The following is a 9,556-nucleotide window of genomic DNA, read 5'->3' as shown; positions in this document are numbered from 1 at the left end:
CAAAACACTAGCGGGGAGGGCCGTTTCGACACAGCTCCCAGAGAAGAGGCCTGGAGTGTTTGCCCCTGAAGTGCACGGAGCTGAGCGTTTGGCTAGGAGAGGTGTTTCAGAAATATTTGAATTGGCCTGACTTCCCACGTCTGAGGCAGAGCTGCGAGCCCTCGATGTGGACTGTTTGTTGTGGTTGCAGTTGCCAACAGGGCTGCTCAAGCTTTAAAAGACACGTCAGTGGATGATGATACTGCTCTCATCTTCTGTGTGTGCTAGAGAAAAAGGAGACCCTCTCCTCCCCCACCCCCCGCCGGCAGCGAGCAGGAGCAGGCTGACAGCAGATGTGGGTGTGTGTGGAGTGAGGGGAGAAGGAAAGCAGGGGTGACACTACCACTCGGATGGGGAGCTCCTTGGTACTTTCCAGAGAGAAGATGAAATGCCCCTAAGAGAACAATAGATCAGCCTCGGCGGTCAGCTCTGCAGAGATGCCTTGTACCAGAGGAGGAACGCCTCTCTATTTGGGGGAAACAGAATTGTAAGACGTCTCTGCTCCAGTTGCTGCCCTAGTCAGTCCCTAAGTAGGACCTGTGGTGAGCAGACCTCTGTGGGTCTTCTGAAGTGGTCAGTGGGCTGAAACCCATGGTTCAGGAAGATTAGAAATCTAATCTTAAGTGGGCTGTGAGATCACATGCTCTGGGAAAAGATAGAGTGAGCCTGTGGATGAGGAATAGTCATTACATAACTGAAGGACCAAAAGGAGATGTCAAGGGAATTGGTCGGTGTACGCCCTTACAGACCCAGTGCCTTCCAGCTAACGTCATTCGCTTTCTTCTCTCGTTGGGTCTGTCCTGCCCACTGCAGGGTTATTCACCAAAGAGTGGATTGTGATGTGCCTGGGGGTCTCATGAAAACTCGGAAAGAAAGCCCCTCCTCTCTGAAAGGCTTCTCAGAAGATACAGAGAGCTTTCTTGTAGAGGTGATGCCAATGTCACACCTTCTCCCTCCCACTCTCTAACCTTCAAATGTCTAGAGCAACATCCTCTTGACAGTGAGCACTAATAATAATCTATATATATAAAAGGCTAAGTGACCCGCTGACCAGCCAGTAGCTATGACACGCACTGACAAACACGGGGCAGATGCTCAACACAGGAGCTGCTGAGTGACAGCAACTTTGCAGAGTGCCCTCTCCCACTCTGGGACCCCTCAGAGGATGTCAGACTGCGGGTTTCAGGCCTGATCCCTGCAGACCAGGCTGAGGGACCCCACCAGTACACGAGTCCATGCACCGGGCCCTTAGTGGTAATGATATCAGATAAAGAAACAGACAAATAATAATGACTTGGGGCTAAAGAAGCCTGAGAACTAAAAAAAAAATCTGCAGGACAACTTCAGCTTTGCCTCCTATGAGATGCTATGTTGTGGCAAGACTTTTTTTCTTGCATGATGTACAGTTACTAATTATGTAACTTGAGAATTAGACACTAGGACAGGGGTCCTCAAACTTGTTAAACAGGGGGCCAGTTCACTGTCCCTCAGACCATTGGAGGGCCGGACTATAGTTTAAAAAAAAACTATGAACTAATTCCTATGCACACTGCACATATCTTATTTTGAAGTAAAAAAACAAAACGGGAACAAATACAATATTTGTATTTGCATGTGGCCCGCAGGCCGTAGTTTGAGGACCCCTGCACTAGGACATGTATCTAGTGTCTATTACCATCCTACAGAGACACAGAACCCTGAACTCTAGTCCTGAATGAATCATTTAAATGCCACATCAACTCTTCAAAGGGAAGCATGATTTCTAGGCCTAAAGAAGTAACTAAAATCACAGTTTTCATACAACTGTTTTACTGCTGCTTCAGTTAAGATGGGTCATTCTCCTGGTTTAGTTGTTGGTGCTATTTTCCTTTCTTTGCCATAATGATGGCTTACCTACTCTGTGTGTGTATGTGTGTGCATGTATGTGTGTATATGTGTGTACGTGTGTGTATGTTAATTCAGTCATTTGCACTGTTGTGTCTGTGGCATGCTTGTCTAGTTACGGCCTCCTTGGGGTCATCATGTATAGCTGTACAGAGAGTGCCCTTCACAACCCCACTAGCTAGGACAGTGATGCTATGGATAAAAATCAGGATCATTGCTGTGGTGTATAGTACCCTCACAGGGTGATCTGATCATAAATTCCTAACTGGGCAGGTCATGGTGACTAATCATGCCTCAACCCTATAACTTCTTTAGTAAAAAGTTTCTCTTTGCCTTAAGCCAGCCTTGTGCATTGTTTCTGTGGATCTAGATTGCCACACCTTTGAAATGCCTCTTTTCAGACCCCCTCAAAAGCAAAAACACCCTCAAGAGAGCATATCACCTTAACTATCCTGTCATCCAATCCCTGCCTTGCTTGCTCCCACCTTCGTGTAATCTTCCTTAATTCCCCCCTTAATCGCAAATGCATAAAATAAACAAACTGCAAAACTGCCACTCTCTGCAGCATTTGATATCTTGCTTTCCTCCAATTGTCATCAGTTTGGTTCAAATAAAATCCTATAAACATTTTCTACAGGTTTGGAAGTGTCTTATGTTGATGTTGTCAAGTCTAATATGACCCCTAACATACCAATGTTGCTTACGATGACTTACAAAATGCTTATAATATGGGTTTATATCCTGATACACCGCTGTAAATTGCAAATATTGCAAATCGAAAATGCATTTAATGTTCTGCACTCACAGAACATCATAGCTTATCTTACACATGCTCAGGACACTGACATTAGCCTACAACTGAGCAATTATCATGAGTTTCATCTCAAGAGTGATTGCCTTCCTCTTCCCACCAGAAGTTGGGAGACAGAGATGGGGGTTTTGTAGACATGATGGGAAAACACAAAACATGACATCCCACAAGTGCTGGCAGCCAGTGCTGTGGGTACTGGTTGTTTATCCTCGTGATGCTTGGCTGACTGCTGCTTTCCGGCATTGAGAATATCATACCAACCCAGGGAAATATCAAAACTCAAAATTTCAAGGATGGTTTCTACTGAATGCATATCGCTATCACACCATTGTAAAGTTGAAAAATCCTAAATCAAACCATCTTAAGTTGGGAATGATTGAATAAAAAAAAAAAAGCTACTCTCTGTTCTCTGTGATCACCCTAAGTAGGTTAAGCAGCAACAGAGTTGTAGATAAAGTGGAAGGGATTGGTAGAGGGAGGGAGGAATCCTTTAATCTTTGGTGGTGGCTGTGATCTTAACAAAGAATCAATGGCAGGTGCTAGGGGCCTTATGTAGACCAGGTAGTTTCTCTACCTTGGGAGCCTGGGCAGGAATTTCCGAAGACCCCCAGGCAGCTATGGAATCTGGAATCTGGAATCCAGACAGAGCGCTGGGGCCTGAGGGTGGAGCTGGCCCTCCCGGTGGTTCTGGTGTCATCCTAGCTCGACCTTCATCTCTGGCTGTGATCCCTTTGGTTTAGGCCATGCCACCCCCACCCTCTGAGAGTGAGAGTGTGGCCAGGGGAACCAAAGACACTCATCCTCTGCATTAGCTTTGCAGTTTCTGCTCCAAAACTTTTTAAAAAAATATTTTTATTGATTTCAGAGAGGAAGGGAGAGGGAGAGGGAGAGAGAGAGAGAGAGAAACATCAATGATGAAAAAGAATCATTGAAAGGGTGCCTCCTGCACACCCCTACTGGGGATCGAGCCTGCAACCCAGGCATGTGCCCTTGACCAGAATCGAACCCGGGACCCTTCAGTCCGCAGGCCGACACTCTATCCTCTGAGCCAAACCAACCAGGGCTGCTCCCAAACTTTTTATAACCTTACACATTCCACTAGAACTTTGGGGTGATGGCAGAGATTCTAATCTGATCCTATTTTAATTGTTCTGGAGGTTTGGCCCAGGCACCAGTACTTTTAAAAAGCTCTCAGTTGATACTAGGGAAATATTCAGCTTTCTCTAGGGCTGAGAAAGCCTGTGATGGAGCGGAGTATGAGCTGGAGCTGGAGTCCAGAGGCCTGGTTGCCAGTGCACTCCCTCCCACCCCTTTCTTCACCCCACACCTTCCCAAAATGCTACTGGGCATCTTTCACCAGGGAGACCTCTCTGGGCAACCAGGCAATCTGTGTGGGAAAGGGCAGCTGGTGTGGCTGTGTGACCACCTTTCTGTGACTTAGTGCTCCTTCTTATGGGCCATACAAGCCAGTCTCTCCTTGTGTTTTAGTCGGTGGCATCAGGCAAGTCCCTGCCTTTCAGGATCTTGGGAAGTCTGTAATTATGCTTTGGGGGTGAATTCAAATGTTGTCTGGATTGCAATTCAAATGGCAGCACCCCCTCTCTGCAGAATGCTGGATTTGAGCTAGGCATCTAAGCTACAGAGGAATTGGACTTACAGAGGAAACTACCAGAGAATGGACTTTGGCCAGTGAGAGGAGCCACGGTAGAAGTTACACTAAGGGGACAAAGTAAAGGAAGGGGATCTGTGGGTGTTCGTCGTCTGACTAGAGTGCCGGGGGTTTAAGGACTGCGACATCTGCACCAGGTTGCACACTGCGGGTCGGATTCCGTGAGAGACCCCAGCACACTGGAACATCTGGATTCAGTATCTGCGGCTCCAGAGGCCTCCGCATCACCAGCGCCATGGCCGGCCGGCCCTCTCTGCTCCATCTGTGTGCTCTGTCAGAAATAATGAAATCAGACAGGCCCCCGGAGACTTCTCTTCTCTCCTCACAAATTTTTAATAAAACTCTTTGAACAACAGAGCTGGGCATCTCTGCAGCCTGAAATTAAAGCGATAAGATGGAAGATTACTCACTTGTCAGTGTGCACCAAACTGCATCACCCGTACAAATGCCAGGGAGTGTTTCTAAATCTGCCGGCAACGTGCGGCTCCCCATCTGGAGGCCGTTCTCTCTCATTGCAGAGGAAGGAGGCGCGGCACCGAGGAAGGGAGAAGAACCACTTCGTTCTCTGCCACGAACAACATGGGAATCAAGCCCTGAATCGGGTTTCCAGAGAGTCCTTTGTGGAGATTTGCTTTTGAATTAGCCAGTGTCCCCATTTCAGGCTTTCTGAGACAAAACGTAACCCCAGTTGTTCGTTGGGGTCACCCCCCACTCATTCATCTGGATCCCCAGGTCCGTCCCATTAGTCTCCATGGCCGCCCTCCACCTGGCCCTGCTGAGAGGACAGGGCACATCTGGCCGCATGGGGCCCCAAGGCCAGGCATCAGGGCCAACCATAGACCAACACGTGTGTCCCTCTCCGTGTAATGACAGGTAGTGTTAGTGCCATGAGGAAAACTCACACGCGTCGTGGGGCAGAGGATCATGGAGGACCAGGGACGTTTTAGACGGGGCACTCGGGACAGGCCTCTGAGCCAGGTTGTAAATTAAGTATCTCTGTAGCCAGGCCCCTTCCCAAGGCAAAACTCTTGGCATTAATCCTGCAAGCAACATTACTCAGTTTTCTATAAAAAAGACTTTATTTAGCCTTGGCTGAGATTTAAGAAAGAATTAGTAGTAACTTTCTTTCTTCCCCCCGCCCCAAACCCCATTTTCTTTCCCCATTACCTTCCTCTCCTGTTTCTCTCTATTGCCTTTCTCTTATCTTGCCTACCGACTCATAGCCAGGAAGAAAATCAAATGATCGAATGTTTCCATTCCTTTATAAACTGCAGGATATTTCTAGAGTCATAAGCTCTCAACAGCAATGGCAAAGCGAGCTGCAGCGATTCACTGCGCCCCTGCACCTTCCTGCGGGGTCCCCCACAATGTGAATGTTACGGTGGCTCTGGCCCAGACCTCCTGTAACACCCATATGAAAACCACGGGCCTCCTGCCTAAAGAGAACAATGAGCAGCCACTCTGTGTCCTGTACTCATGTCACATCATTTCCCCACGAAGGCGGTGACACTAAGTGAGGCACCAGTGCTGTACCACGGCCATCTGCCTCAGAATAGAGTTGTAGTCTTTTCTGTGAAAATGTCCTCAGGACTGTGTGGGCCAGTGTCCCGGCAGGAAACACAGTGCCACTCAAGTGGTTTAAGTGACCAGAAGGCTATGAAGGGGCTATTGTGAGAGGTGTGGGTGAGGGAAGGGAGCAAACAGAAGCATCCAGCGATTAGCAGGAGCAAAAAGCCATTAGCACCTCCAGGGCTGAAAGGCCAGGGGAAGGGGGTTTGTTTTCAGAGCCCACTGAGAGCTGGAGCCCTGCAGGCCATGACCTGTCAGAATGCCGCCTGCCAGAGATAAGGGGAGGGGAAGGGACAGGCAGAGGAGTCCCCAAGCAGCCATCTCTCCTCTCGCTCTCCCGGCTCACCCAGCCGTCCAAGAGCGTGGACAGTCTGCCCCTAGGACACAGAACAGGACAGAGGAAGGCAGAGAAGGGAGTCTGAGGATGGCAAATGCAGGATCTAAGGCACAGGGACCATCCCTAACACCCACCTGCTCATCAGGTGCTTTGTCCATATGCGAGTCCACAGAGGCCACTACAACAACTTCTTCCTCTTTTCTTCCTTCCGTTGTAACAGTTGGATATTGAGCCAAGTCACACCTGGTAGATGGTCTCTCCGATCAAGGTGCCAAGGTGACCTGATTCAATGCCAGCTTTCAATCTAACCCGTTTCCAGCAATTGGCCTGTGGAGATGCGGTCTGACCCTGGGTGCTCTGTCTCTGCTTCCTCCCTCCCCAAGTCCCCTTTTTGGTACTTTAAGATTTTCATCTTAAAGTCATTTCAAAATTCCTCCCTCCCCAAGTCCCCTTTTTGGTACTTTAAGATGAAAGGTCATTTCAAAAGAATTTAATTATTTCCTTTCTAAGTAAACTCAGAAGAATGTCCTCTTCTAGATGATTTTTAGGTCCTGTCTACAATTTTCTTATTTCTCCCTAATATTTTCTTTCATAAAGAAATTTAGGGCTTGAAAGTCATCTTAAGGTCATTTCCCTGCAGTGGAAGCTATGAAGATGAAAGCACAGCTGACTGGGGCCCTGGTCCCAGCCCAGTTCTTGCTGAAGCCTTTTCAATGATTGCGTTTTCTGGCTCCAGATACAATTATTTCACGGGTTACGTTGCAGCCTATAGCAGTTTCTTTCTTAGCTGAACTAGTTTCCTTGGCCTTGGCTGAGAGGTTTTTATTGTGTGTGTGTGTGCTTTTTAAAAGAACTTTGCCAAAGGCACACATTCACACAAACCTATCCAGTAAATCTGTGTTTAGAAAGTGCAAGGCAATGCTAATATTTATTGTGAAAAACGGCAGTTGCCTACATCTTCGCCCACTTTGAAGAAACAGAATCCCGCTGCCGCCTAGAGAGAAGCACTTCCTCTGTTGTGTTCCATGCGTGCACAGAGAAAAACCACCTTTAAGCTGATCTTGATCCGAGGGCTTTACCAACCCGGAGTCCTGCAAAGGGCATGTCAGCTCATCGTAAGCAGAACAGCATCACTAATTAGACCTGGGATTCGGGCTTCTGTTCAGCAGAAGGCCCTTCCTAAGTATCCCCAATGAGCCCTCTTTGAAGCCTGAGACTAAGGAAGGCATGTGTGAAAAAAAAACTCATCAATATAAATGATGTTTTATGGAGACCCACGAGGCCTTGCTGTGGCACGGGAATCATGTCACCTCTATTGGTAGCTCCGGAAAGTTTAAGTGGTCAACCTTAAAGAGAGGATCTCCACCCACAAAAATATATCTTCAGCCCATTTCCTATTAAATATAATTGATCTCCTTTCCTTTTACTCCTACCCCCACCCCAAGGTCATCAGGTAAGAATCCAGTGTAGATATTTTTCATTTAAGTGTCAGAATCCATAAAAAAAAAAAGCCACCGATGGTAGCCAAAAGCAGAGGGAAGAGAATGCCCCTGAAGCCCAGCTATCGAAATCATTGTATTCCGTATGTGCTGTTTTATTACAACAGTCTGTCCAGGCCTGATGTCTGACACAGGGCAATCGACTTGTCTTCCCCTGTCTGGCTCTCTCTGTGCAAACCTAGCCCATGGAATGTGGTAATCAAGGCAAGGTCACAGTCCTCTATAACTGGGAGGGGAGTTCATCATCTCGGTTGGCGGCAGGAGCTATTGACTTTCTTGGATATAGTCAGAGAGGAAGGTCCTGCTGGTTCCTGACCCAGAAGTGAAAGAAAAGAGCATTCCTACCTGGCATATTCTGGGATGTGCATCAACTCAGGTCCCTGCTGATGCAGAATTTTCAAACTTCAAGAGGCTGAGGCTGTGAGAACCCCTTGAGCCGCTGAGATAATGTGCAGGCCCCCGGCAGGTATCTGGAGATCTGCATTGTCATCTCCTGGATGATAAAGGCAGAATTTTCAAACTTCAAGAGGCTGAGGCTGTGAGAGCCCCTTGAGCCACTGAGATAATGTGCAGGCCCCCAGCAGGTATCTGGAGATCTGCATCATCATCTCCTGGATGATAAACTGTAGTTATGGTTAGGGCTCTGTTTAGAAATTGTTGACATTTAACCCAGAGGTCAGATCACATTCTTTCCCTGCTAACATCCCTTGCATGCTTTTCTATTGAAATTGGAATAAAAGTCTCACCTTCTCCATGGCTTATTCTGATCCCTCCCTACCCACCAATCTCATTCCTCTTCTCTCTCCCCTTGTTTTATTAGGCTCGAGCCATGTGCCGGTTTGTTTCTGTGCCTCAAACACCCTGAACTGTTTCTTCTACCAGCACCTCTGCCCTTCTCACCTGTCTTCACTCAAAATGCCTTCTTCTCAGAGAGGCCTTTCTCCTTGGGCCATGCTTCCAAAATAGCGCCCTCTTGCTGGCCCTCTCACTCACCCTCTTCCCTACTCATTTCCTTCGGAGTTATAATGACAATCAGTTTTGTTTTGCTTTGGTCTGTTTCCTCCATGATAAGCTCCAAAGGGTAGGAACTTGATTTTGCTCCCCACAGTACCTCCTTCAGCAAGAACAGAGACGGACATGTAGCAGGTCTCAAAATCGAATTGTTGAATGAAGGGAATCCTATTGGTTAACATTAATTTCCAATGTAATTCATTTGTGAGTATGAGCATGTCCAAGTCCACATTTTCTTAGAGCCCAAGACTACTGAGATGCAAAGCATCAAAGCAGTAGTAACCTTTGCTTAAAGCATCTCTCCCAACCTGGGGTGGGTGCGACAGGTGGGCTGAAGTTAAACTGTGGCTTTGAGTTTATGAATTCGTGAAGTTAACTGACCACTCAAATAAGAACTCAAGGGAATTAATTAGCAACCTTCCTCTTTTTTTTAATTTGGGTTGCAAATATGGGCAGTGACACAAGTTCTAAAAAAGAATTTTTAATCTGTTTTATTGAAAATGAAGTCATGCTTTTTAAACGTTCCTAGTATTTATTTTCTGTCCATTGGACATCATTTATTCCTTTTATGATAGAGTCTATCGATATTTCACTTGGTGCAATATGAGATGTTATATCTTATTTTTTTATGCTTTTCTTCTACATTTCCTGACACTTTTTGGAGTATGTAGGGTCCACATTGCCAAGGAGAATTAGGATTATTGTATTCAAAAACAGTAAGAGCAAGAAAGAGTTAA

At 46.8% G+C, this 9,556-nt stretch overlaps 1 long non-coding RNA gene across 1 annotated transcript; it reads right to left on the bottom strand.

The window, feature by feature from the left end:
- Positions 1–5,370: 5,370 nt before the first annotated feature.
- Positions 5,371–8,190, bottom strand: LOC106727206. Its single transcript, XR_001363383.1, has 3 exons — positions 8,154–8,190; positions 6,444–6,514; positions 5,371–5,443 (listed from the first exon to the last, which is right to left on the bottom strand). It is a non-coding gene; the product is annotated as an uncharacterized LOC106727206 (long non-coding RNA).
- Positions 8,191–9,556: the final 1,366 nt, after the last annotated feature.

Source organism: Myotis brandtii, unplaced genomic scaffold, assembly GCF_000412655.1.
Source record: "Myotis brandtii unplaced genomic scaffold, ASM41265v1 scaffold389, whole genome shotgun sequence".
In the NCBI taxonomy this organism is placed as follows: domain Eukaryota; kingdom Metazoa; phylum Chordata; class Mammalia; order Chiroptera; family Vespertilionidae; genus Myotis; species Myotis brandtii.
This window is presented reverse-complemented; position numbering and strand designations above follow the sequence as displayed.